Source organism: Oncorhynchus clarkii, chromosome 10 (assembly GCF_045791955.1).
Source record: "Oncorhynchus clarkii lewisi isolate Uvic-CL-2024 chromosome 10, UVic_Ocla_1.0, whole genome shotgun sequence".
Taxonomy (NCBI): Eukaryota; Metazoa; Chordata; class Actinopteri; order Salmoniformes; family Salmonidae; genus Oncorhynchus; species Oncorhynchus clarkii.
Window position 1 is genome coordinate 22411674 of NC_092156.1, and position 27939 is coordinate 22439612.

Below are 27939 nucleotides of genomic sequence, written 5' to 3' on the forward strand. Positions count from 1 at the left end.
CGTAGGTTTTGATGTCTTCACTATTATTCTACAATGTAGAAAATAGTACAAATTAAGAAAAATCCTAAAACATTTGACCGGTAGTGTATATGAGGTGCACACCTTAATCTCTTTTTCTGCCCATAGTGAGACCTGATATTTCTATTTGTAAATAGGTAGGTCGGTATTGGTCATGTAATTGCCACTGAGTTATTTGAATTCTGACTAGCGTGAATGCAATTGCTAACTAGCGTTAGCAATGACTATGGAATTCCATGGGTATCTGCTAGCATGCTTGTAAATACCCTTAGACCTCCAGTCATTGCAATAACACAAGTTAACATTGTATCACAAAACAAGCTCTAACTTCCTTCATACTGGACACAGAGATATAAAAATGGTGTCCATGAGTTCCTCTAACTCTGGGGAAGTAGATAAAGGGTCTCATTGCCAAAATCCTGAAGTATCCCTTTAATGAGCTCAAAGCTCAGGGGATTGTCCTTAATTTTGTAGAAACATGTAAAAAAAAACACAATATCAACCAATAATATTTGTCCCTCCATATCCAAAGGGCATTGATAAACAGTTCAAAGACTTGAATGTCTTCCAGTGAGGTGCCAATGGGATCTTTTGAAATTCCACCACCTTTTCTATTTTTTAACTAGGCAAGTCAGTTAAGAACAAATTCTTATTTTCAATGACGGCCTAGGAACAGTGGGTTAACTGCCTGTTCAGGGGCAGAACGACATATTTGTACCTTGTCAGCTCAGGGACTTGAACTTGCAACCTTTCGGTTACTTGTCCAACATTCTAACCACTAGGCTACCCTGCCGCCCCCTCACCTACTTTGAGGCTTAAGGTGACACATTGAAATTCATTGTATTAATTGCTCACCTTTGGCTATCTCCTCCGGTGCCTCCAGACTACAGTAGCTAAGAGGAGGAACACGCCCTGGCCATGCACCCTGCTCTCAGTCCAATTAAATTTTGCTCATTAAATAATCCAAATGATAGCGCTCTACCTCCAGGCGGTGGGGTAATCAGTCTAAAGAGGCTGCACCATCAGTTGTGTAGGCTACCCACACACACTTATGTTCTCATGTAAATACAGGATAAAATACTGATGGTGAAACACATGAATATGACCATAATAATACTTACCCTGAGACACACTTGTTCACAGATTGTCTGCATGGAAGATATTCATGCATGTACACACACACACATTATCTCGCTCTCAGTGGCGGCAGGTAGCCTAGTGGTTTGAGTGTTGGACCAGTAACCGAAAGGTTGCTAGATTGAATCCCCGAGCTGACAAGGTAAAAATCTGCCCCTGAACAAGGCAGTTAACCCACTGTTCACCAGTAGGCTGTCAATGTAAATAAGAATTTGTTCTTAACTTACCTTACTCTAGGACACTACAACAATTGAACCACCAAGGTCTTGAACCAACAAAGCCACAAGGTCATCAGCTTGATAACCCCTGACCCCTCATTTGACAGCAGCTGTAAAACATAAGTTACTGATAAGATAGCATGGTGTCACTTTAGCCGATCAATGCTAGCTCTTTGTCTTACACCTGGTACTAAACAAGAGACCGAGAGCCAGGGAGATAAGAAACGAATACACCATTGTATGCGTGTTTCTGTGTGTATGTCTGTCCTCACCGTGAAGTGGGGTGTGTTTGTCAGTACAAATGAAAGCAAGCATGTGTGTACACAGCCTTGTTGTCCCCTAGGTGGACTGTCTACATGCCACCCCCTTGGCTCCAACTCCTTCATTCTCTCTCTCTCTCACACACACACACACACACACACAGAGGCTGGGCTGCTCCCTCTCCCGAGAGGAAGGCCTATTGATCAGGAAGGCATCTCCCTAATTAGGCTGAACCAAGAGAGAGAGAGGGAGAGGAGAGGAAGGGGGAGGGGGGAGCACAAAGACAGAGAGAGAGAGAAAAACAGAGGGAGAGGGGAAACAGCAGATGTAGGGCACAGCGGGCTGGTCAATGAATGTGTTGTTCCAAAAGAAATGGAGGTGTGAGGGGAATAAAGTTGTGCTACACAAGCAAAAGAGAAAGAGAGAGGAGGAAGGTAGGAACGACAGGGCTGTGATGAAGAGAAAGAGAGTGGAGAGACGGTGGGAGGAAGGTAGGAACAACAAGGCTTTGATGAAGAGAAAAAGAGGAAATAGGAGAGATGGTGGGAGGAAGGTAGGAACGACAAGGCTTTGATGAAGAGAGAGAGAGAGAATGAGCAAAGTGGATTACTTGGAGGACAGTAAGGGAAGGAGAGAGATATACAGATAGTGATGGATAGAGGTAGAGAGGGCTGGAGAAAAATAGAAATAGGTTCATAGAGCTGGAAGGTGGTGGAGGGTGCTGTGACTTTGTTACACAACCTCATAACTGATTGAATCCTTCGCTCCAGCCGTTGGTTTTCTGAAGCATTTTGGAGAATGGAAAAACACAGGCAACTCTGCTATTTGATTCCAATCACCTTCGGGCCTCAAAATGCTCCTGGGATTGAATTAAAAGATGCAATTAACTTGTTCACAGTTTTTCCTCCTCCTTTCTCCCCCCCCCCCCCCAGCTAAATAGGAGGAGTAGTTTAGAGAGAGAGAGAGAGAGAGAGAGAGTTTTTTTTTTTGACACGAGAATACACTTTTCTGACTAATATCGATGCCACTTATTAAGCCAAAACAAGGAGTTGCTTTTTAGGGGCAGTCGCTGTTTAAATCTAATTAAAGGGAATGGATCCATCCCAGTCACTTTAAATGGGTGATAAAAAAAAATAGACACCTGGGAGAACTTACATCCACATACCATCCCCACTGCTCACTATGCACAGTCTTATATCTAAAGGGAAATATGCTGTACATTGGGAAATACAGTGCATTCGGAAAGTATTCAGACCCCTTCCCTTTTTCCACATTTTGTTACATTACAGCCTCATATCTAAAATTGATTACATTATTTTCCCTCCTCATCAATCGACACACAATATCCCATAATGACAAAGTGAAAACAGGTTATTTGAATTTTTTGCAAATGTATTAAAAATAAAAAACAGAAATACCGTATTTACATAAGTATTCAGACCCTTTGCTATGAGACTCGAAATTGAGCTCAGGTGCATTCTGTTTCCATTGATCATCCTTGAAAGGTTTCTGCAACTTGATTGGAGTCGAACTGTCGTAAGTTCAATTGATTGGACATGATTTGGAAAGGCACACACCTGTCTATACTAGGTCCCACAGTTGACAGTGCATATCAGAGTCAAAACCAAGCCACGAGGTTGATGGAATTGATTGTGTCGCACAGATCTGTGGAAGGGTACCATAACATTTCTGCAGCATTGAAGGTCCCCAAGAACACAATGGCCTCCATCATTCTTAAATGGAAGAAGTTTGGAACCACCAAAACTCTTCCTAAAGCTGGCTGCCTGGCCATCCAGGTTCTTGGTCAGGGAGGTGGCCTAGCCAGTCTCCAGACCTGAACCCAATAGAAAATCTTTGGAGGGAGCTGAAAGTCCATATTGCCCAGCGACAGCCCCGAAACCTGAAGGATCTGGAGAAGGTCTGTATGGAGGAGTGGGCCAAAATCCCTGCTGCAGTGTGTGCAAACCTGGTCAAGAACTACAGGAAACATATGATCTCTGTAATTGCAAACAAAGGTTTCTGTACCAAATATGAATATACTTATGTCATGCAATAAAAGAAGAAGGTGAGGACCAAAGCTCAGCGTGGTAAGTGTTCATGTTTTTTAATAAAGATATGAACACTGAACAAAACAATAAACGTGAAGTAATCAAACCAAAACAGTCCCGTGTGGCACTAACACGGAAAATAAACACCCATGAAACACAAGTGGGAAAAGGCTACCTAAGTATGATTCTCAATCAGAGACAACTAACGACACCTGCCTCTGATTGAGAACCATACCAGGGTAAACGCAAAAACACAACATAGAAAACGGAACATAGACAACCCACCCAACTCACGCCTTGACCATACTAAGACATAACAAAGGAACTAAGGTCAGAACGTGACATGAACATATGCTTATTTTTCATATTTGTACTGTAGCATGCTTTTCTTCTACAAAGATGTGTATACAAAGTCTCCTCAGCAAATATATTGCTCGCCCAATTATACCATTGCTACAGAGTAGTCTAGACCCAGTGATCTTTTTCTTTAACCTGCTCAATATGTCAGCTCTTAGACAATCCCTTTAATGAGTCCAACAGGCAAGTCTATCAAAAGACAGGTCAATGCGAGGAAAAAGGGAAGAGAGAAAAAAGAGCGGTATGGTTCAAAATGACTGCAGCTTGACAAACCACTGCGATGGAAGACGCTGGTGACCTCGTGCTATTAGCCAATGACCAGGGGATCCTCTTTCAGTATGCGCACACAGGTACTACAGATGAAAGACATTGTTGGAGAGGGGGACAGGGAGAGAGGGAGGGAGAAGGGGTTGTTCGCTCAGAAGAGTTCACTGAGAGAAGTAGGGAGTACACACTGACTGGGGAAAATAAAAAATAATCATTTGGGTTGAGCTAAGAAAATGGCTGTGCCCTGTGTGTGTGTGTGTGTGTGTGTGTGTGTGTGTGTGTGTGTGTGTGTGTGCATGCGAGCGTGCATCTGTCTGACTCTATTTGCATGTAGCCTAGGAATGTACACTGTATGTCTCTGTGGTCTTTGTCTGTCTGACATGATTAGTCTGATTGAGTTGGTTTTGTTGTGTGTTGTGTTTGAAGTGTGTGTTTGCTCACTTGTGTAGGCATGTATGCTTTTATGTGTGCACATGGGTGTGTGTTTTCAGTGTGAGTTTCCCCTTTGGGTTAAATCTCCAATTCCACCCAGACACATTTTCCCTCTGTCTCTCTCTCCCTCTCTTCCCCTCTCTCTTTAGTGTCAGTGCTACTCTTCAATCCCGCCAATTGCTTGTGAGTCTAATGTGAGATGTTCAGCTCATCATGCGCGCTGCCCCACTTTCAAGCAGCCAGTAAGCAACAAACCTCTGAATAAATACAAGAAGTGTCAGCTTCACAACACGGAACTAAACATCAGAGCTCACAGTCCCCCAGTAGCATTTCCCAAGTGTGACTCCACCAAGGACCCCATTCAGCCTCCCTCCGCCCTGCCTGCCTGAAACGGCAAGGAATAGAAATAGCTGTCCGTGCACACTGTCTGAAGTGGAACAGGCTTGCTATGAAACGTGTTAAGATGGAGAAAAACAATGCTTTTCTACATGGCATTGTTGGCTGGTAGAGCGGGAAATGTGAGACAGACAGATCAAAGGATACGAAACATGATCGTAAAGACGTTTCGTAAACACGTCGTCTTCGAAACAGGGCCCCTGATTAAGAGGATCTTAAGAAGTCGTTATTTTAGAAATGTGGGTTGAGTTTGATTGTGTCCCAAATGACACCCTACTGCCTATGATCTACTTTTGACCAGGGCCCACATAATGCACTATATAAGGAATATGGTTCCATTTGGGACACAATCAAACTCAACCCAATTTTTTTTAAATAACAACTTTTGTGTGTGTGTGTGTGTGTGTGTGTGTGTGTGTGTGTGTGTGTGTGTGTGTGTGTGTGTGTGTGTGTGTGTGTGTGTGTGTGTGTGTGTGTGTGTGTGTGTGTGTGTGTGTGTGTGTGTGTGTGTGTGTGTGTGTGTGTGTGTGTGTGGTGGGTGTAAGGAGGAGGGACCTCGGTGACTGCCTCTTCTCCAGCTATCATGCAATATTAATGGCCTCTATTGATTATGTCTATCCTTCACTGGGGAGATGGGACACGCAGACATGTCTGCAGTCACTCACACCTCCACTCACGCACACACACACACCACACATACACACACACATCTGAAGACACTGAAAACTCATGTGGATAATCCCTCCAGACCCAAATAAATAACGTAAAAACCTATCTTCTGTCTTTCCTCCCTCCATACCTCCCTACCTCCATCCCCCATCCAATATTGTGTACCAGGTCCATGTAACAAAGTGCCCTGACGTCCCCAGTTTCGTTTGTAGGAGGACAAAAGACAAACTCCTCAGTTTCAATTGCTGGAGCTGTCGGCCCAATGTAAAGGCGTGTTGGACGGTCTTGTAAGGTCACCGACCGAGGGGAAAAAGTAATATTTTTTATTCATTATTCTCTTCTTTCTCTACTCGTTTCTCACTCTTGTCTCTCCAAGATGGAATACATTCTAAGTCCAAGGATTGATAAGTTGACTGGCTGCCGTCCTCCGAGGGTAGTGTGTGTGCGCGTGCATGCTTGTGTTTGTATGTAAGGCTAGATTTGTCAGAATGTGTAGGTTCTTTCTGGCCCATTGACCGCTTTATCATATAATTAGTTAAGCCCAAACTTAAAAGTTACTACCCACTGGGCACGAACTGTTTCAATGTGTCAACATATTGTGACGTGGAATCTACGTGGAAAATACATTGGGTTTGAAAAAAGTCAACTTAAACTGTTGTTTTGAGGGTGAAATTTCAACTACAGGATTATGCCATCATGGTAACCAAATTTCAACATAGACAAACCTTGTGTAAAATATGTTGAATTTGTACCTTTGTCAGATATTCAACCTTATATACACAATCAGAAAAAAAACTACAAGCTAGGCAGCACCTCTTACTGGAGAATTTATTTATCTAAAGTTGTGTTTTGGTCTCCCATCCAGTGTTTTAACCAGGCCCAGCTATGATATTTGTCACTATTTTATTTTATTTTATTTAGCCTTTATATATTTTAAAAGGGAAAATATATTAAAACCTAGGTCTCTTTACAAATGTGCCATGTATATACAACATAAATATACACAATAGACGAAAACGTATACACATTAAAATACAGAAATATGCTCATGTGAAACACAAATATAACTGTTACATTCCTCCACAAATAAGTCTCCAATCAATACTTTAAATTGCATTAACGGCACCAGAACATCAAGATGAAATGTATTTAGAATTTAGTTCCAGCAATACGGTGCATTATAACTAAAAGCAGATTTACCTAGCTCGGTTGAGACCCTAGGAACCTCAAGAGTTAACCAATCCTGTGAACGGGCTAGGCAACTCAGGTGTCTATACTTCAACAGCAAAGTTAGATGAGACAGAAATATATGAAGTAGGGCCTTGTAAACAAAAAATAAGTAATGTAGTGATCTACAGGTCTTTCGCGAAGTCCAACCAACCTTTTGATAAAGGATGCAGTGATGAGTATCAAAACTGTCACCTGTAACAAAACGAAGGGCACTATGGTAGATGGCATCCAAGGGTGTAAGGGTAGTAGCAGCTGCACTTAGATAAATAATATCACCACAATCAAGAACAGATAAAAGGTTGACTGAATAATCTGGTCCTACTGCTTCGAGAAAAGCACCATCTGTTTCTGTAGACAAAGCCCACTTTAAATCTTAGCTGCTTAACCAGCTCATGTACACCACCGGTCCGAAGAAAACTACCCATTCAAGGGTTTTTCTTAATTTTTTGCTGTTTATTTACATTGTAGATAATAGTGAAGATATCACAACTATGAAATAGCACATATGGAGTCATGTAGTAACCAAAAAACAAAAAACAATATGTTATATTTGACATTCTTCGAATAGCCACCCTTTGCCTTGATGACAGCTTTGCACACTCTTGGCATTCTCTCAACCAGCTTCACGTGGAATTATTTTACAACAGTCTTGAAGGAGTTCCCACATATGCTGAGCACTTGCTGGCTGCTTTTCCTTCACTCTGCAGTCTGACTCATCCCAAACCACCTCAATTTGGTTGAGGTTGGGGGATTGTGGCCAAGTCATCTGATGCAGGACTCCATCACTCTCCATATTGGTAAAATAGCCCTTACACAGCCTGGAGGTGTGTTGGGTCATTGTCCTGTTGAAAAACAAATCATAGTCCCACTAAGCCCAAACCAGATGGGATGGCGCATCGCTGCAGAATGCTGTGGTAGCCAAGCTGGTTAAGTGTGCCTTGAATTCCAAATAAATCACAAACAGTGTCACCAGCACAGCACCCCCACACCATAACACCTCCTCCTCCATGCTTCACGGTGGGAAATACACATGCGGAGATCATCCGTTCAACCACACCGCGTCTCACAACGACACGGTGGTTGGAACCAAAAATCTCAAATTTGGACTCCATACCAAAGGACACATTTCCACTGGTCTAATGTCCATCTAATGTCTCATCTTTTCACACAGTCTGCTCTGAACAGTTGATGTTGAGATGTGTCTGTTACTTTTAAAGCATTTATTTGGGCTGGAATTTCTGAGGCTGGTAACTCTAATGAACTTATCCTCTGCAGAAAAGATATCTCTGGGTCTTCCATTCCTGAGGCGGTCCTCATGAGAACAGTTTCATCACAGCGCTTGAAGGTTTTTGTGAAAGCACTTGAAGAAACTTCCATGTTCTTGAAATGTTTCATATTGAATGACCTTCATGTCTTAAAGTAACTATGGGCTGTTGTTTCTCTTCGCTTATTTGAGCTGTTTTTGTGATGACAACCAAACACAATTCAACATCACTTTTCAATTATAATAAATAGCCTATTAACTTGTTGACAGGTTAAGAAAGTATATGTTGGATTCACGTCTCCAACTGTGTGAGACATACCTGCTGGAGAGCGTGCTGCGGGTGGGTGTTGTTATCGTGACCAGTGAGCTGAGATAAGGTGGAGCTTTACCTAGCATAGACTTATAGATGACCTGGAGCATTCCCTTCTGGAGGGAAATGCTGTAAGAATGCTCAAACGGTGTCGCTCATTCAGCCGACAGAAACTTTCAACCGGTTCTCCCCATTAAGCAGCGAGCCGAGCCATCTCTGGTCTCTACTCCTCCCGTTACGGGGTCTGATACGCTGAAGCTTCCCACCATTAGCTCTGACAAATTGAAAACCCTAGTCAGTGGCGACTCCATTACCCCCAGTATTAGACTTAAAACAAATCATCCAGCGATCATATACTGTTTACCAGGGGGCAGGGCTACCGACATTAAGGCTAATCTGAAGATGGTGCTGGCTAAAGCTAAAATTAGCGAGTGTGGAGAGTATAGAGATATTGTTATCCACGTCGGCACCAACGATGTTAGGATGAAACAGTCAGAGGTCACCAAGCGCAACATAGCTTCAGCGTGTAAATCAGCTAGAAAGATGTTTCGGCATCGAGTAATTGCCTCTGGCCCCCTCCCAGTTAGGGGGAGTGATGAGCTCTACAGCAAGGTCTCACAACTCAATCGCTGGTTGAAAACTGTTTTCTGCCCCTCCCAAAATATAAAATTTGTAGATAATTGGCCCTCTTTCTGGGACTCACCCACAAACAGGACCAAGCCTGGCCTGTTGAGGAGCGTAGCTGGAGGGGTGCTTTCATCTTATCTATGAACATAGACAGGGCTCTCACTCCCCTAGATCCACAATGAAATAGGTTGCAGGCCAGGCAGCAGGCTGTTAGCCAGCCTGCCAGCTTAGTGGAGTCTGCCACTAGCACAGTCAGTGTAGTCAGCTCAGCTATCCCCAAAAGAGACCATGTCTGTGCCTCGACCTAGGCTGGGAAAAACTAAACATAGCGGTGTTCGCCTGAGCAATCTCACTAGAACAAAGACCTCCTCCATTCCTGCCATTATTGAGAGAGATCGTGATACCTCACATCTCAAAATAGGGCTACTTAATGTTAATGTTAATCTTGATGTGATTGGCCTGACTGAAACATGGCTTAAGCCTGATGAATTTACTGTGTTAAATGAGGCCTCACCTCCTGGTTACACTAGTGACCATATCCCCCGTGCATCCCGCAATGGCAGAGGTGTTGCTAACATTTATGATAGCAAATTTCAATTTACAAAAACAAAAACTGACATTTTCATCTTTTGAGCTTCTAGTCATGAAATCTATGCAGCCTACTAAATCACTTTTTATAGCTACTGTTTACAGGCCTCCTGGGCCATATACAGCGTTCCTCACTGAGTTCCCTGAATTCCTATCGGACCTTGTAGTCATAGCAGATAATATTCACATTTTTGGTGACTTTAATATTCACATGGAAAAGTCCACAGACCCACTCCAAAAGGCTTTCAGAGCCATCACATACTCACTGCCACAGTCATACTCTGGACCTAGTTTTGTCCCATGGAATAAATGTTGTGGAACTTAATGTTTTTCCTCATAATCCTGGACTATCGGACCACCATTTTATTACGTTTGCAATCGCAACAACCCAAAGATTCCTTGATGCCCTTCCAGACTCCCTCTGCCTACCCAAGGACGTCAGAGGACAAAAACCAGTTAACCACCTAACTGAGGAACTCAATTTAACCTTGCACAATACCATAGATGCAGTTGCACCCCTAAAAACTAAAAACATTTGTCATAAGAAACTAGCTCCCTGGTATGCAGAAAATACCCAAGCTCTGAAGCAAACTTCCAGAAAATTGGAATGGATATGGTGCCACACCAAACTGTAAGTCTTCCGACTAGCTTGGAAAGACAGTACTGTGCAGTATCGAAGAGCCCTCACTGCTGGTCAATCATCCTATTTTTCCAACTTAATTGAGGAAAATAAGAACAATCCGAAATGTAGTTTTGATACTGTCGCAAAGCTAACTAAAAAGCAGCATTCCCCAAGAGAGGACGGCTTTCACTTCCGCAGTAATAAATTCATGAACATCTTTGAGGAAAAGATCATGATCATTAGAAAGAAAATTACAGACTCCTCTTTAAATCTGAGTATTCCTCCAAAGCTCAGTTGTCCAGAGTCTGCACAACTCTGCCAGGACCTAGGATCAAGGGAGACACTCAAGTGTTTTAGTACTATATCTCTTGACACGATGATGAAAGTAATCATGGCCTCTAAACCTTCAAGCTGCATACTGGACCCTGTTCCAACTAAACTACTGAAAGAGCTGATTCCTGTGCTTGGTCCTCCTATGTTGAACATAATAAACATCTCTCTATCCACCGGATGTGTACCGAACTCACTAAAAGTGGCAGTAATAAAGCCTCTCTTGAAAAAGCCAAAGCTTGACCCAGAAAATATAACAAACTATCGGCCTATATCGAATCTTCCATTCCTCTCAAATTCTTTTGAAAAAGCTGTTGCGCAGCAACTCACTGCCTTCCTGAAGACAAACAATGTATACGAAATGCTTCAGTCTGGTTTTTGACCCCATCATAGCACTGAGACTGCACTTGTGAAGGTGGAAAATAACCGTTTAATGGCGTCAGACCGAGGCTCTGCATCTGTCCTCGTGCTCCTAGACCTTAGTGCTGCTTTTGATACCATCGATCACCACATTCTTTTGGAGAGATTGGAAACCCAAATTGGTCTACACGGACAAGTTCTGGCCTAGTTTAGATCTTATCTGTTGGAAAGATATCAGTTTGTCTCTGTGAATGGTTTGTCCTCTGACAAATCAAATGTAAATTTCGGTGTTCCTCAAGGTTCCGTTTTAGAACCACTATTGTTTTCACTACATATTTTACCTCTTGGTGATGTCATTCGGAAACATAATGTTAACTTTCACTGCTATGCGGATGACACACAGCTGTACATTTCAATGAAACATGGTGAAGCCCCAAAATTTCCCTCGCTTGAAGCCTGTGTTTCAGACATAAGGAAGTGGATGGCTGCAAATGTTCTACTTTTAAAGTTGGAAAAAACAGAGATTCTTGTTCTAGGTCCCAAGAAACAAAGAGATATTCTGTTGAATCTGACAATTAATCTTGATGGTTGTACAGTCGTCTCAAATTAAACTGTGAAGGACCTCTGCGTTATTCTGGACCCTGATCTCTCTTTTGACAAACATATCAAGACTGTTTCAAGGACAGCTTTTTTTCCATCTACGTAACATTGCAAAAATCCTAAACTTTCTGTCCAAAAATGATGCAGAAAAATGTGTCCATGCTTTTGTCACTTCTAGGTTAGACTACTGCAATGCTCTATTTTCCGGATACCCGGATAAAGCACTAAATAAACTTCAGTTGGTGCTAAATACTGCTGCTAGAATCCTGACTAGAAGAAAAAAATGTGATCATATTACTCCAGTGCTAGCCCCCCTACACTTGCTTCCTGTAAAGGCAAGGGCTGATTTCAAGGTTTTATTGCTAACCTACAAAGCATTACATGGCTTGCTCCTACCTACAGTGCCTTGCGAAAGTATTCGGCCCCCTTGAACTTTGCAACCTTTTGCCACATTTCAGGCTTCAAACATAAAGATATAAAACTGTATTTTTTTGTGAAGAATCAACAACAAGTGGGACACAATCATGAAGTGGAACGACATTTATTGGATATTTCAAACTTTTTTAACAAATCAAAAACTGAAAAATTGGGAGTGCAAAATTATTCAGCCCCTTTACTTTCAGTGCAGAAAACTCTCTCCAGAAGTTCAGTGAGGATCTCTGAATGATCCAATGTTGACCTAAATGACTAATGATGATAAATACAATCCACCTGTGTGTAATCAAGTGTCCGTATAAATGCACCTGCACTGTGATAGTCTCAGAGGTCCGTCAAAAGCGCAGAGAGCATCATGAAGAACAAGGAACACACCAGGCAGGTCCGAGATACTGTTGTGAAGAAGTTTAAAGCCGGATTTGGATACAAAAAGATTTCCCAAGCTTTAAACATCCCAAGGAGCACTGTGCAAGCGATAATATTGAAATGGAAGGAGTATCAGACCACTGCAAATCTACAAAGACCTGGCCGTCCCTCTAAACTTTCAGCTCATAGAAGGAGAAGACTGATCAGAGATGCAGCCAAGAGGCCCATGATCACTCTGGATGAACTGCAGAGATCTACAGCTGAGGTGGGAGACTCTGTCCATAGGACAACAATCAGTCGTGTATTTCACAAATCTGGCCTTTATGGAAGAGTGGCAAGAAGAAAGCCATTTCTTAAAGATATCCATAAAAAGTGTTGTTTAAAGTTTGCCACAAGCCACCTGGGAGACACACCAAACATGTGGAAGAAGGTGCTCTGGTCAGATGAAACCAAAATTGAACTTTTTGGCAACAATGCAAAATGTTATGTTTGGCGTAAAAGCAACACAGCTCATCACCCTGAACACACCATCCCCACTGTCAAACATGGTGGTGGCAGCATCATGGTTTGGGCCTGCTTTTCTTCAGCAGGGACAGGGAAGATGGTTAAAATTGATGGGAAGATGGATGGAGCCAAATACAGGACCATTCTGGAAGAAAACCTGATGGAGTCTGCAAAAGACCTGAGACTGGGACGGAGATTTGTCTTCCAACAAGACAATGATCCAAAACATAAAGCAAAATCTACAATGGAATGGTTCAAAAATAAACATATCCAGGTGTTAGAATGGCCAAGTCAAAGTCCAGACCTGAATCCAATCGAGAATCTGTGGAAAGAACTGAAAACTGCTGTTCACAAATGCTCTCCATCCAACCTCACTGAGCTCGATCTGTTTTGCAAGGAGGAATGGGAAAACATTTCAGTCTCTCGATGTGCAAAACTGATAGAGACATACCCCAAGCGACTTACAGCTGTAATCGCAGCAAAAGGTGGCGCTACAAAGTATTAACTTAAGGGGGCTGAATAATTTTGCACGCCCAATTTTTCAGTTTTTTATTTGTTAAAAAAGTTTGAAATATCCAATAAATGTCGTTCCACTTCATGATTGTGTCCCACTTGTTGTTGATTCTTCACAAAAAAATACAGTTTTATATCTTTATGTTTGAAGCCTGAAATGTGGCAAAAGGTCGCAAGGCACTGTATCTTTCCGATTTGGTCCTGCCATACATACCTACACGTACGCTACGGTCACAAGAAGCAGGCCTCCTAATTGTCCCTAGAATTTCTAAGCAAACAGCTGGAGGCAGGGCCTTCTCCTGTAGAGCTCCATTTTTATGGATTGGTCTGCCTACCCATGTGAGAGACGCAGACTCGGTCTCAACCTTTAAGTCTTTATTGAAGACTATGATTGAGTGTAGTCTGGCCCAGGAGTGTGAAGTCTCTGGAGCAACGAACCGCCCTTGCTGTCTCTGCCTGGCCGGTTCCCCTCTCTCCACTGGGATTCTCTGCCTCTAACCCTATTACAGGGGCTGAGTCACTGGCTTACTGGTGCTCTTCCATGCCATCTGTAGGAGGGGTGCGTCACTTGAGTGGGTTGAGTCACTGACGTGTTCCTCCTGTCTGGGTTGGAGTTGTTAAACTGTTCTGCCTGTGGCTATGGAACCCTGACCTGTTCACCGGACGTGCTACCTGTCCCAGACCTGCTGTTTTAAACTCTCTAGAGACAGCAGGAGTGGTAGAGATACTCTCAATGATCGGCTATGAAAAGCCAACTGACATTTACTCCTGAGGTGCTGACTTGTTGCACCCTTGACAACTACTGTGATTATTATTATTTGACCATGCTGGTCATTTATGAACATTTGAACATCTTGGTCATGTTCTGTTATAATCTCCACCCGGCACAGCCAGAAGAGGACTGGCCATCCCTCATCGCCTGGTTCCTCTCTAGGTTTCTTCCTAGGTTTTCCTAGCCACTGTGCTTCTACACCTGCATTGCTTGCTGTTTGGGGTTCCAGGCTGAGTCTCTGTACAGCACTTTGATATATCAGCTATATAAATACATTTGATTTGATTTTGATTTGGAGCCAGTGGGTCTGGCGACGAATATATAGCGAGGGCCAGCCGACTAGAGCATACAGGTCGCAATGGTGGGTGGTATAAGGGGCTTTGGTAACAAAACGGATGGCACTGTCCACATATTCTAGGTCAGAACCGTACAGGGTAGTGATGCTAGTCGGGCGGGCGGGTGTGCGCAGCGAACGGTTGAAAAGCATGCATTTGGTTTTTACTAGCGTTTAAGAGCAGTTGGAGGCCACGGAAGGAGTGTTGTATGGCATTGAAGCTCGTTTGTTAACACAGTGTCCAAAAAAGGCCAGATGTATACAGAATGGTGTTGTCTGCGTAGAGGTGGATCAGGGGAACACCCGCAGCAAGAGCTACATCATTGACATATACAGGGAAAAGAGTCGGCCCGAGAATTGAACCCTGTGGCACCCCCATAGAGACTGCCAGAGGTCCGGACAACAGGCCCTCCGATTTGACACATTGAACTCTGTCTGCGAAGGCAAGGCAGTCATTTGAGAAACCAAGGCTATTGAGTCTGCCGATAAGAATAAGATGATTCGAAAGCCTTGGCAAGGTCGATGAAGACGGCTGCACAGTACTGTCTTTTATCGATGGCGGTTCTGATATCGTTTAGTTAAACCCTGATGAAGACAGCTTGGCTGTCGAAATGTTGGTAATTAAATTTTTGCATCTGAGCTCCTAGAGTGTGCGACTCTCTTTTATTTTCATGATATCGTTTAGTACCTTGAGAATGGCTGAGGTGCGCCCGTGACCGGCTTGGAAATATTAACTTGACTTTCGAAGACTTTAGAGAGGCAGGGCAGGATGGATATAGGTCTATAACAGTTTGGGTCTAGAGTGTCACCCCCTTTGAAGAGGGGGATGACCGCGGCAGCTTTCCAATCTTTAGGGATCTCGGACGATACGAAAGAGAGGTTGAACAGGCTGGCAATAGGGGTAGCAACAATGGCGGCAGATAGTTTTAGAAATAGAGGGTCCAGATTGTCTAGCTCAGCTGATTTGTACTGGTCCAGGTTTTGCAGCTCTTTCAAAACATCTGCAATCTGGATTTGGGTGAAGGAGAAGCTGGGGAGGCTCGGGCAAGTAGCTGCGAGGGGGACGGAGCTGTTGGCTGGGGTAGCCAGGAGTAAAGCATGGCCAGCCGTAGAGAAATGCTTATTTAATTTTTTGATTATCATGGATTTATCGGAGGTGACCGTGTTTCCTACTCTCAGAGCATTTGGCAGCTGGGAGGAGGTGCTCTTGTTTTCCATGGACTTTACAGTGTCCCAAAACTTTTTGGAGTTATAGGATGCAAATTTCTGTTTGAAAAAGCTAGCCTTTGCTTTCCTGACTGACTGCTTGTATTGGTTCCTGACTTCCCTGAACAGTTGCATTGTATTCTCATTTGAACTTTGCTGTGCTTTTAAATGGTTCAAAGTGCAGTGATAGACATTTGGGTGTATACTTAACCAACATTCTTACATTCTATTTCCATTGGAATTTGGTTGTGCTTTTAGATTGTTGAAAGCATAGTGACAACACATTGGAAGTTCAACTAAGTTTTTTCTGTTTTTTGAGTGGGTGAACATAGGTTGTAATCTCATTGATCAACGTCTCATCCAAATATTACCCAATTATTCACGTTGAAATTACGTGTTGTGCCCAGTCGGTAGTAAACAATAAAATGACTTACCTTTAGAAGGACACAGAATACCAAGAAAACAGCATTCATCAAGACACCAGAGGATGCAGAGGAGAGGAGAGAAAGAGAGAACAACAAACACTGAATTAGTAATTGGTTTATAATGTTATTGATAACAAGTTGTATACCACATATGCTAAACTGTTTCGGATGAGAGAGAAAGAGATGTCATAGGCTTTGACTGCTGCAGTCCTTAATACTTATATACTCACAACTCTCATTATGGAGAGGGTAGCATATTATGACAGAGCCAAGAGAGATGTCATCAGTTTATGTTGAGTGTTAAAAAAGTTTCTGGCAGTATTATGGGTGTTCTGATAGTCGTCTACACACTCACTAGTGCTGGTGCTCATTTTAACGTCCAACCGATGACGCCCAATGAATGGTAATGATATGTTAGCAGGAATCCTCATGCTTCGAGTTGGCAAAGTAGGTTGGAATGATGTATCTGATGATAGGAAATGACAATGAGCTCTGCAAACACAATAACTACTTGTGTGAGGTTCCGACGTGCATCACCTAGAATTTATCTGAAAACATATGGTTCCAACACCAAACTCCCCACTCATGCATAACAGGCTGACTACACCATTTGCCTCGTGTCTGCGAGCGTTGCAAAACACATTTTGAAATCTATGTTTTTCAATTATTGCACCCACACTGCTCGCACGGGCCAATGAGCGTCTGCGTTGCCAAGGGCTAAAATAGAAGTCAGTTCTATTTGTGACACAGATCGCGCTGCAACTCCTGCCTCTCCCATCTCCTCATTGGTTTATAGAAGCATGTACCCGCATGCCATCTCCTCATTAGTTATACTCACGTGGGTGACTGAAAGACGAACAAGGTCAATGGTGGTAATGCACCTCATTTATAAAGTTGCCAATCGCAATATAATGTCAAGAGAAGAAAAGGCCTGGAAGGAGGAGAGATGACTAGAAACGATTCGGTTAACCGTTTTAAGTATGGATTAATTGGCGGAGTAGAGGTCCTTGTGCATTTCAGGTAAAATAACAACTCAGTGTTTATATCCCAGGACAAATTAGTTAGCAACAGCAAGCTAGCTAAATAGGACATTTAGCTCGTAAGTGCAAGCAAGCTAGCTACATTTCCATACATGTTTAATGCTTTTAGACCTGTTCCCCAAATTAATATAATTGGTTTTGAGTTTGTTTTGATATTTTAACCTGTGTGTCGTGATAGTGTTCGGTGTGGGGGGACAAAATACATTTATGCACAATGGCACACGCATGCAGCCGGTTTGGGTTCCGTGTAAGTCTCGTGCTATTACTCGCCTGAGGTAGAGTATCTCATGATAAGCTGTAGACCACACTATCTACCTAGAGAGTTTTCATCTGTATTTTTCGTAGCTGATTACATACCACCACAGTCAGAGATTGGCACCAAGACAGCATTGAAGGAGCTGAATAAACAAGAAAATGTTCAGAGGCGGCGCTCCTAGTAGCCGGGGACATTAATGCAGGGAAATGTATATCCATTTTACCAAATGTCTATCAGCATGTCAACTGTTCAACCAGGGAGGAAAAAAACTCTGGACCACCAATACTCTACACAGAGATGCATACAAAGCTCTCTGACCATAATTCTATCCTCCTGATTCCTGCTTACAAGCAAAAATTAAAGCAGGAAGCACCAGCAGACTAGATAAATAAAAAAAAGTGGTCAGATGAAGCAGATGCTAAGCTACAGGACTGTTTTGCTAGCACAGAATTGAATATGTTCCGGGATCCTGTCAATACAGGACTAAGATTGAATCGTACTACACCGGCTCTGACACTCATCGGATGTGGCAGGGCTTGCAAACCATTACAGACTACAAAGGGGAGCACAGCCGAGAGCTGCCCAGTGACACGAGCATACCAGATGAGCTAAACTACTTCTATGTTCGCTTCGAGGCAAATAACACGGAAACATGCATGAGAGCACCAGCTGTTCTGGAAGAGTGTGTGATCATGCTCTCCGCAGCTGATGTGAGCAAGACCTTTAAACGGGTCAACATTCACAAGGCTGCAGGGCCAGACGGATTACCAGGACATGTACTGTGAGCATGCGCTGACCAACTGGCATGTGCCTTCACTGACATTTTCAGCCTCTCCCTGTCCGAGTCTGTAATACCAACATGTTTTAAGCAGACCACCATACTGCCTGTGCCCAAGAACACTAAGGTAACCTGCCTAAATGACTACCGACCCATAGCACTCACGTCCGTAGCCATGAAGTGCTTTGAAAGTCTGGTCATGGCTCACATCAACACCATTACCCCAGAAACCCTAGACCCACTCAATTTGCATACCACCCCAACAGATCCACAGATGATGCAATCTCTATTGCACTCCACACTGCCCTTTCCCACATGGACAAAATGAACACCTATTTGAGAATGCTATTCATTGACTACAGCTCAGCGTTCAACACCATAGTGCCCTCAAAGCTCATCAATAAGCTAAGGATCCTGGGACTAAACAACTCCCTCTACAACTGGATCCTTGACTTCCTGATGGGCCGCCCCCAGGTGGTAAGGGTAGGTAACAACACATACACACGCTGATCCTCAACACAGGGGCCCCTCAGGGGTGCTGCTCAGTCCCCTCCTGTACTCCCTGTTCACTCATGACTGCACGGGCAGGCACGACTCCAACACCATCATTAAATTTGCTAATGACAACACTGGTAGGCCTGATCACCGACAATGATGAGACAGCCTATAGGGAGGAGGTCAGAGACCTGGCCGTGTGGTGTCTGGACAACAACCTCTCCCTCAACGTGATCAAGACAAAGGAGATGATTGTGGACTACAGGAAAAAGAGGACCGAGCACGCCCCCATTCTCATCGATGGGGCTGCAGTGGAGCAGGTTGAGAGCTTGGTGTCCCTATCACCAACAAACTAACATGGTCCAAGCACACAAGACAGTGGTGAAGAGGGCACGACAAAACCTATGCCCACTCAGGAGACTGAAAAGATTTGGCATGGGTCCTCAGATCCTTAAAAGCTTCTACAGCTGCACCATTGAGAGCATCCTGACTGGTTGCATCCCTGCTTGGTATGGCAACTGCTCGGCCTCCGACCGCAAGGCACTACAGAGGGTAGTGCGAACGGCCCAGTACATCACTGGGGTCAAGCTTCCTGCCATCCAGGACCTCTATACCAGGCAGTATCAGAGGAAGGCCCTAAAAATTGTCAATGACTCCAGCCACCCTAGTCATAGACTGTTCTCGCTGCTACCGCGCGACAAGTGGTACGGGAGCGCCATGTCTAGGTCCAAGAGGCTTCTAAACAGCTCTTACCCCCAAGCCATAAGACTCCTGAACATCTAATCAAATAGCTACCCAGACTATTTGCATTGACCCCCCCCCCCTCTCCTCCTCTTTACACCGCTATTACTCTATGTTGTTGTTATCTATGCATAGTCACTTCAATAACTCTACCTGCATGTACATACTACCTCAACTAACCGGTGCCCCCGCACATTGTTGTTGGTTGGGGGCTCTTAAGTAAGCATTTCACTGTAAGGTGAACCTGTTGTATTCGGCGCATGTGACTAATAAAATTAGATTTAATTTGAAAAAAAATGATCAAGTGCATTATTTGCATACCATTACATTTACACAGAAAGTGTCAAATTCAATCTCCTATTTCTGTTGTCGTTTTCTAGTCACCACAGTCACACGTACTCTGCATAGAAAAGCATGAGCTGCCATATGTGTCAGTCCATCAAACTAAACCAGGTTGTGAGGATATATAATAGAAACGCAGCCAATAAAACGCGTAGGCACGCTAAATTAGCTTCCATACAGCCCTGGGGGCCACTGTTGCTGTGTATTGGAACATGCTACCGTCATGTCAAAAATGACCTTTGGGGGGAAGAATTTGCCTCCTGCAACGTGATTACCAATTTCCATATCCAGTTGTAGCACTATAGCCACGTTGATTTGATTTCATTGGGTTAATAGGATTTGATCTGCCATGCACTGCCACCAATATCCATAAAACAGGTCCCCAGAATGTAGGCTTGAGTGTGTGCATGTTATTGGCTGGCGCACCCCTCCGGAGCCCTCACAGAACATTTCCGACAACGTTGTGAGTGTTACTGAAGAGTTGTCAAGCTTTCATGCACGGTGGCCGGCAGACTGGTAGAGGCAATTATGGGGGTGTAATGCTAGTAGTGGTGGCGATATAACTCTGAATTATAATGCCCATATTTATGGGAGTTGGGAGGTTGCTGTGTGGCAGATTGTGTGTGTGTGTGTATGTGTGTGTATGTATGTAGGCTGTATGTTAGATAGAGGATAGCTAGATGGATGGTAAAAGGATGACTTCTAGTCCTCCAATGCACAGATCTGTCGGAGAGAGGGCTTCAAACACATGTACACCCACACAAACATCACACACTAGCAACCTCCACATATTCATGTATTCACACAATACTTCCACTTATCTTTTTGTATACAGACATACACAAGCACACACACACACATGTACATACACATTTGCAAGCACGCACACACACTCAGACACAATGTCAATCTGGTAATGGAGAAGTGGATACACAGCTTTTCACTTCAAGGCTCAGCAGGTAGCTTTTCATTTGCTTCCCTGACCATGGCAAAAAAACAGTGGCCCCAGCATCGATCCCTGCCTCCCTCCCTTCATTACCATGTTAATATCTGCAAAACGCTCCTCTTTCAGAAAAGCACAGGCTCACTCCACAGCAAGAGATGGAGGGAATGAGGGGAGGAAGACTAATTTCCTTTCGTTCCAGCCATGAAAAAATGCGAAGAGTAGAGGGAAAACTAAAACACACAAAGCTCTGGGGTGTCCAAGCGAGTGTCTGTTTTAGTTCCGGGTGATTTCCTCACTCTCTGCGAGTCTGACTGGGGGCCTCCAGGAATGGGGGTAGGGGAGGAAACACACCCAGGAGAAGAAGTCTCTGCCCTGGGTAAGTAGGGGGGATGGAGCCCTGTGTAGCTAGCCTAGCATCATTAGCCATCTCCAGCTGCCTGGGTAATGTGCACACTTCATTTCCCCCCTGTGGGCCCCCAAACCACTGCATCTCCCAGTGCCTCCAAACTACCAGCAATTTAGGCCAATCTTGGCTCCTTAGGTTCTGAAGTCTAATGGTAGCCCCCTGAACAGAAACATCAGTGGAGTTTGCTTTTTAGAAACCTTTGTTGGTGTGTGTTTGGATAGCTTTGTTTCTTTTCTGAAGTCTTTCTTGACAACACAGTATGGCTACCATGAACAAAGAGGAAGATTTCCAGTAGAGATAGGCTGTAATTTGGAGCACTGGTGAAATTTACCGTCGTAAGGTGAGGTGTCATTCATAGAAATGTTCATGGAAGTCAAATCAAACCTATATCTTATATCTTATCTTTTTAGGTTTGTCCTTGCATGATCAAACTCATATTGAAAATGCAATTATTTTGGAATCCCTATTACAGTTCAGTGTTGATGTTTTTGTTTATTTTTACATTGGGTTTAGCCACTGTAATTCTTAAGACAAGGCTGTATAATTAAATGTAAAAGGGTCAAATGTGTCTTTTAGTTTGACCCACCCATTCTTCACCCTGTTGCATCCCCTCCCCCTCGATGTGTGATGCATGCTGGGTAATCCACAGCGCTCCAACCCCTCACCATCTTCTCTGCTCAACCCAAGGACACAGGTCTGTTTAGGAGCTATGGCCACAGCCAGACGAATTTGTCCATTACATTACCTGACCCTTTGTCCGACCCTCTGCCTTCTTTGCTAATGCTAATTTAGTACTGTCACGTAGTCTACAGTGGAGTGCGGTGGGGGTGGGGGTGGGACAGAGGAGACGTCCTCATTTGTGCCCACTGATTAAGTGTCACCAGAGAGCAATGACCTCCCCCCACCTCACTCTCCTGCTGGAGAGGTACAGGTACAAAATGCTTTAACCCTTTCATTACTATTTCCCTGCCAGGCAAAGCTAGATATAGCGATAGCTTGCTTCAGTGTTTATGGCTGTTTGGTGGGGAGGGAGGGAGGGAGGGAGGGAGGGAGAGTACAGGAAAGGCAGGAGAGAAAGAGAGGGGGAGGAAGGGAGAGAGAGGCAGAGAAGTAGCTAGCTCAGTGTTTATGGTTGTTGTGGTAGGGAGAGAGGGAAAGAGATAGAGGGAGGAAAGGTAGTTCAGTGTTTATGGCCGATGTGGTGAGGAGGAAGACAGAGGAAGGGAGGGAAGCGAAGGAGAGAGAGAGGGACAGTGGCTCATTTAAATTCAATGCAGTGCTGAGGTGGGAGATAAGCAACAGATGACAGTAGTGCCGGGCCATTCTATCTCTGCCTGGGAGAGGCCAATCAGAGAGACAGATAACAAAATACACTCCTAAATACTGAAATTATGGGGATGGTGGGGGTGTACCGTAGGGAGAGGGGATAGGGGGTTATTGAAAATGTCGAAGGGTGAAATAAAATGGCGATGGCTCTTGAAATTCTCCTTGAACCTTTGTCTACTAATACAGTTCATAGTTTGCTCTTCCTCTCTTTTTTTTAATGATCAACCAATACTTGAATACACTAAACAGGTCCCACACATTTATATCCAGAGCCATACTGATATACTATATCCATTCATTATTTTTAGATCAATAATAACGAAGGAAATGAGGAGATGATTATATTCAAGACTATTGACTACAGCTAATAGTGATGGAGTATGGTGGTGGGTGCACTAAGGAGGGTCTAGGCTGCACAAGGAGACCCCCTAAGAAACAAAAGGTGACCTTGCCAACGCCCAATGCCTCCTTGCCTCCACCATTGCCTTCACATGGTTTACCATGTCTTAATTACCACACACCACCAAAACCCTGATTGGATTGAATGAGAGAAAAGAGGAGAAAGGTGGAAGGGGAAACAAGAGGCTTTGATTGGTTTGGTACGAACATGGAAAAGAAAGTGCATTTGAGGAACCCAAATGAAGACTTGCCAGGGTAACTTCCCAAATCAATCTCCATCATCGCTCCCCGCGTAATCAATTAGTCTTCATTTAGAATGGAGTGTTACAGATGGAACACCAAGAACCCACTAGACTGCGATAACAGTTTTCTAATTGGAACCATAATAGGTGATTATAACACTGCTTGGATTTAATTAATTCAATAATACTTCAATATTATTGCCTAGTCAAACAAGGGATTTACTCTAAATGAGTTTAAGTGTTAGGAAGTCTTATTTTTCAGTTCACTTTCTGTACCATAAATGTTGTTTTTTTACTCAGTGCCCAATGGCTGAACGGCTTCCAAATTAAATTCCCTCAGTTTGTGAAAAGGTTCATCTGGACCATATCCACCACGCAACAAAAATATTGAGCAGAGCATCAGACGCTTCCCTGCGGCACTCTCAATGTGGCATTTGTCATGCTCTTATTGCTGGTAAGCCATTTCGCTAAGCTCCATGGGTGAGAAGCAATCCAGTCTCCTTTGGTTCTTCCAAAGTCTATAAGCTGGCGCATTATCTCTGAGCCACGCTACAGACTGTCACAGGTCAGACCACCAACCTACAGCAGGCTACTCACCACCAGGGTTGGGCTCAATGCCAGACTCTGCTCAATGCCACATGAATTAGATTACCATCAATGACTTCAGACATTCTCATGGCAAAATGAATTCCCGAATCAATGAATTCATGAAAATGAAAAATCTAATTTTTGTTAGTTAAGAACATGTTTCAAGAATCTGTTTACTAAGAATCTATACTATTTCATTGCATTTCCTGATTTGACAGGAAATAGAATTGACCCAAACCCCCCTGTTTCTCTCAGACGTCGCCTACTAGACACAGAGTAATAAAGAAAAGAGGATGGCTAATAGAGTGACCTTGTGTGTGTGTTATGTGTGACCAGGGTTATGTGTGGGGTGACCTCCAGTTGCACTGACCCATATTAATAATGACTTGTGTCAAATGAGGCTCGTGATTTCCTTTATAATCAGCCCCCGCCAGATGGATGCACACATGGCCGTGGATCATGGTATTGTCATTCAGATGATGTGTGTGTCACTGCCGTTTTCTTAATAAATGAGGAGGATATGGTTTCGTGCCTAACCTTCTCTTTGCATCTTTGTGTTCTTTGTGTTCACACAGATGCATGTTTCAGTAATAGGCCTAGGGATGTTTTAACCTAGGCACAATATCTCTGTCGTAGCAAAACACCTTTTCAATGGATTATGATGGCTTATGTTGCAGCCTTTTGTGTCCGTTCAACATCTATTATGCATTGATGAAATGGAGATGTTAGGGATACCGCGATCCGTTTTGTCCAAGAATGTTTCTACTTGGCCATTTCGAATATTCAAGCTGCCTTGTAAACAAAACTACACACTTCTGTAATATTCTCATCCCAGCTTCTGAAATGTAGCTATACGTTTTGCTTCCACACTCAACAGCCCTCTTTATCTAAATCTCTATACCACAGACAGCATGCTGAACACGCAATCCTATTTCTGATAGCTATCTACCACAGGCAAGGCAGTGGAGCAGCAGTGTTGTTGTAGTTAAGCCTCCAGACCTAGGGCGACAGACCAGCACACAGCACACATAGCACATCTCTTTGACTAAAGTGTTTGGACTGAAGTGTGCCCTCGCACACAAATACAATACTACTCTGATCTGACTTCCTCTACCATAGGGAATATGCTGGGAGGCATCCTTTTCTCCTCTTTACCCAAAGCTACATTGCATATCGGTGTATGTGTTTGATGTATCTCAGCTGCAGAGAAAGACTTATTATATAATGCAAAGACAATACTTCATATGCCAATTGTCAATGAGTACTCCCAAATGGAGGTTGATAATTTTGATAACCTTCTGTTGGGTCATACAGTACATACCTGTATAATGCAGAAGGTTACCATAGCACTCCTATACATTTTTTGAATGTCAGTATTTTTGCTATAAGTGTGTGACACATGCTTACGGCTGGTTTTCTCGACAGCCCAATTTGACGTAATCACACATTCTTTTGACTTCAACCACGGCACACAGCATTCAGAGGGAACTCTTCAAGTCCAATCTTCACAAGTATGTGGTACAATTTCACAACTCTAAGCACAAAAATCTAAACAGATAATCTTTCACGCCCTCACCTTAGAGAGACGTTTTATTTCTCTATTTGGTTAGGTCAAGGTGTGATTTGGGTGGGCATTCGATGTTTTCTATTTCTTTGTTTTTGGCCATGTGTGGTTCCCAATCAGAGGCAGCTGTCTATCGTTGTCTCTGATTGGGAATCATACGTAGGCAGCCTTTTTCCCACCTATGTGGTGGGTAATTATTTATTTTCTGTGTGTGTTTGTGCGCGGCACGGTTGCGTCATGGTTGCGTCACGTTCGGTTTCTGTATACCTGTTTTTTGTGAAGGTTTCACTTTATTAATGTGGAATTACATGCACGCTGCGCCTCGGCTCATCTATGACAGGGAGTTTGAAGACAGTGACCGTGACATGATCAAATAAATGATTTTCAAAATGCAATATTAACTTCTTTTGATATGATTTTATTGTCATTTGTTAACAATACATTTAACCATAATTCAATAACTGCTCAAAACTGATAACAACTCAACCAAAATTATGTAAACTCAAAAAAAGCAATGTCCCTTTTTCATTACACAATCTTTCAAAGATAATTCGTAAAAATCCAAATAACTTCACAGATCTTCATTGTAAAGGGTTTAAACACTGTTTCCCATGTTTGTTCAATGAACCATAAACAATTAACGAACATGCAACTGTGGAACGGACGTTAAGACACTAACAGCTTACAGACGGTAGGCAATTAAGGTCACAGTTATGAAAACTTAGGAAGATGGTCAGTCAATCCGGAGTTTCTTCAAATGCAGTCGCAAAAACCATCAAGCGCTATGATGAAAATGGCTCTCATGAAGACCGCCACAGGAAAGGAAGACCCAGAGGTACCTCTGCTGCAGAGGATAAGTTTATTAGAGTTAACTGCCCCTCAGATTAATTCCCAAATAAATGCTTCACAGGGTTCAAGTAACAAGACACATCTCAACATCAACTGTTCAGAGGAGACTGCATGAATCAGGCCTTCATGGTCGAATTGCTGCAAAGAAACCACTACTAAAGGATATCAATAAGAAGAAGAAACTTGCTTGGGCCAAGAAACACAAGCAATGCACATTAGACCGGTGGAAATCTGTCCTTTGGTCTGATGAGTCCAAATTTGAGATTTTTGGTTCCAACAGCTGTGACTTTGTAAGATACAGAGTAGGTGAACGGATGATCTCCACATGTGTAGTTCCCACCGTGAAGCATGGAGGAAGAGGTGTGATGGTGTGGGGGTTCTTTGCTGGTGACACTATCGCTGATTTATTTAGAATTCAAGGCATACTTAACCAGCATGGCTACCACAGCATTCTGCAGCGATACGCCATCCCATCTGGTTTGCTCTTAGTGGGACCATCATTTATTTTTCAACAGGCCAATGACCCAACACACCTCCAGGCTGTGTAAGGGCTATTTGACCAAGAAGTAGAGTGATGGAGTGCTGCATCAGATTACCTGGGCTCTACAATCACCTGACCCCAATTGAGATGGTTTGGGATGAGTTGGAACGCAGAGTGAAGAAAAGCAGCCAACAAGTGCTCAGCATATGTGGGAACTCCTTCAGGATATCTCATGAAGCTGGTTGAAAGAATGCCAAGAGTGTGCAAAGCTGTCATCAAGGCAAAGGGTGGCTACTTTGGATAATCTAAAATCTAAAATATATTTCAATTTGTTACGTTGCAGCCTTATTCTAAAATGTGACCCGATCAGGAAGCTAGGCTTATGTCTCAAGTCCCGACTTCACAGGATAACATTTTGAATGTAAAAAATATAGTTTTATCAAAATGAGTTTTGGGGCAGAAATGCCTTCTCGAACATGTGAACTTTCATGTGGCTTACTATCAAACTTGTATGCCATCTGTAAATACAAATAAAATAGTTAAATTACGAGCCTAGTTGGTTTAGCCACAGAGAAAGGCAGCAACCTTCCCGCTAACCATGATTGGCTGAGATATTGAGTGGGCTGGACATGCCGAGAGATGAGTTTGGATTGGTATGCAGTGTTTCCTCTTGTGTCTATAGAATGAGTTGCTCATAATGCTCAAGATAATCCTTTCTACTGCAGTTTCATTTAAAGATATAACGTTAACCATGGAAAACTGCAAATATGTTGCTACTGCTCTCAATAACATTGCTGCCTTGAATTTATCAGGTGTATCGACAAAGGTCAGTGGGGAAAAGTTGTGATGGACTACTTTCTGGACAACGAATGCTGACCCTCTCTCACTCTGAAAATAACTTGTTTTGAAGTCAGTGGAACACAACGGGCCAAACAAGCTGTACAAACTAAACAGAAACTTACCTGACCAAGAATTATTTGGAAAACATTATTGACCATTTATTTGGGAGTTAATCTGAGGTGCAGTTAACTCTCCATTTTTTGATTGGTAAGTTAGTCTTGCCAGCTATCTACACTTATAGTAATCATAAATTAATACCGAACGGGCACACAGAGAGTCACCTTCAAAAACACCATCATTGGAGAGCAATTCTGAGGTAATACCTTTGCGTGGACTGAGCGAACGCTTGTAAAATAG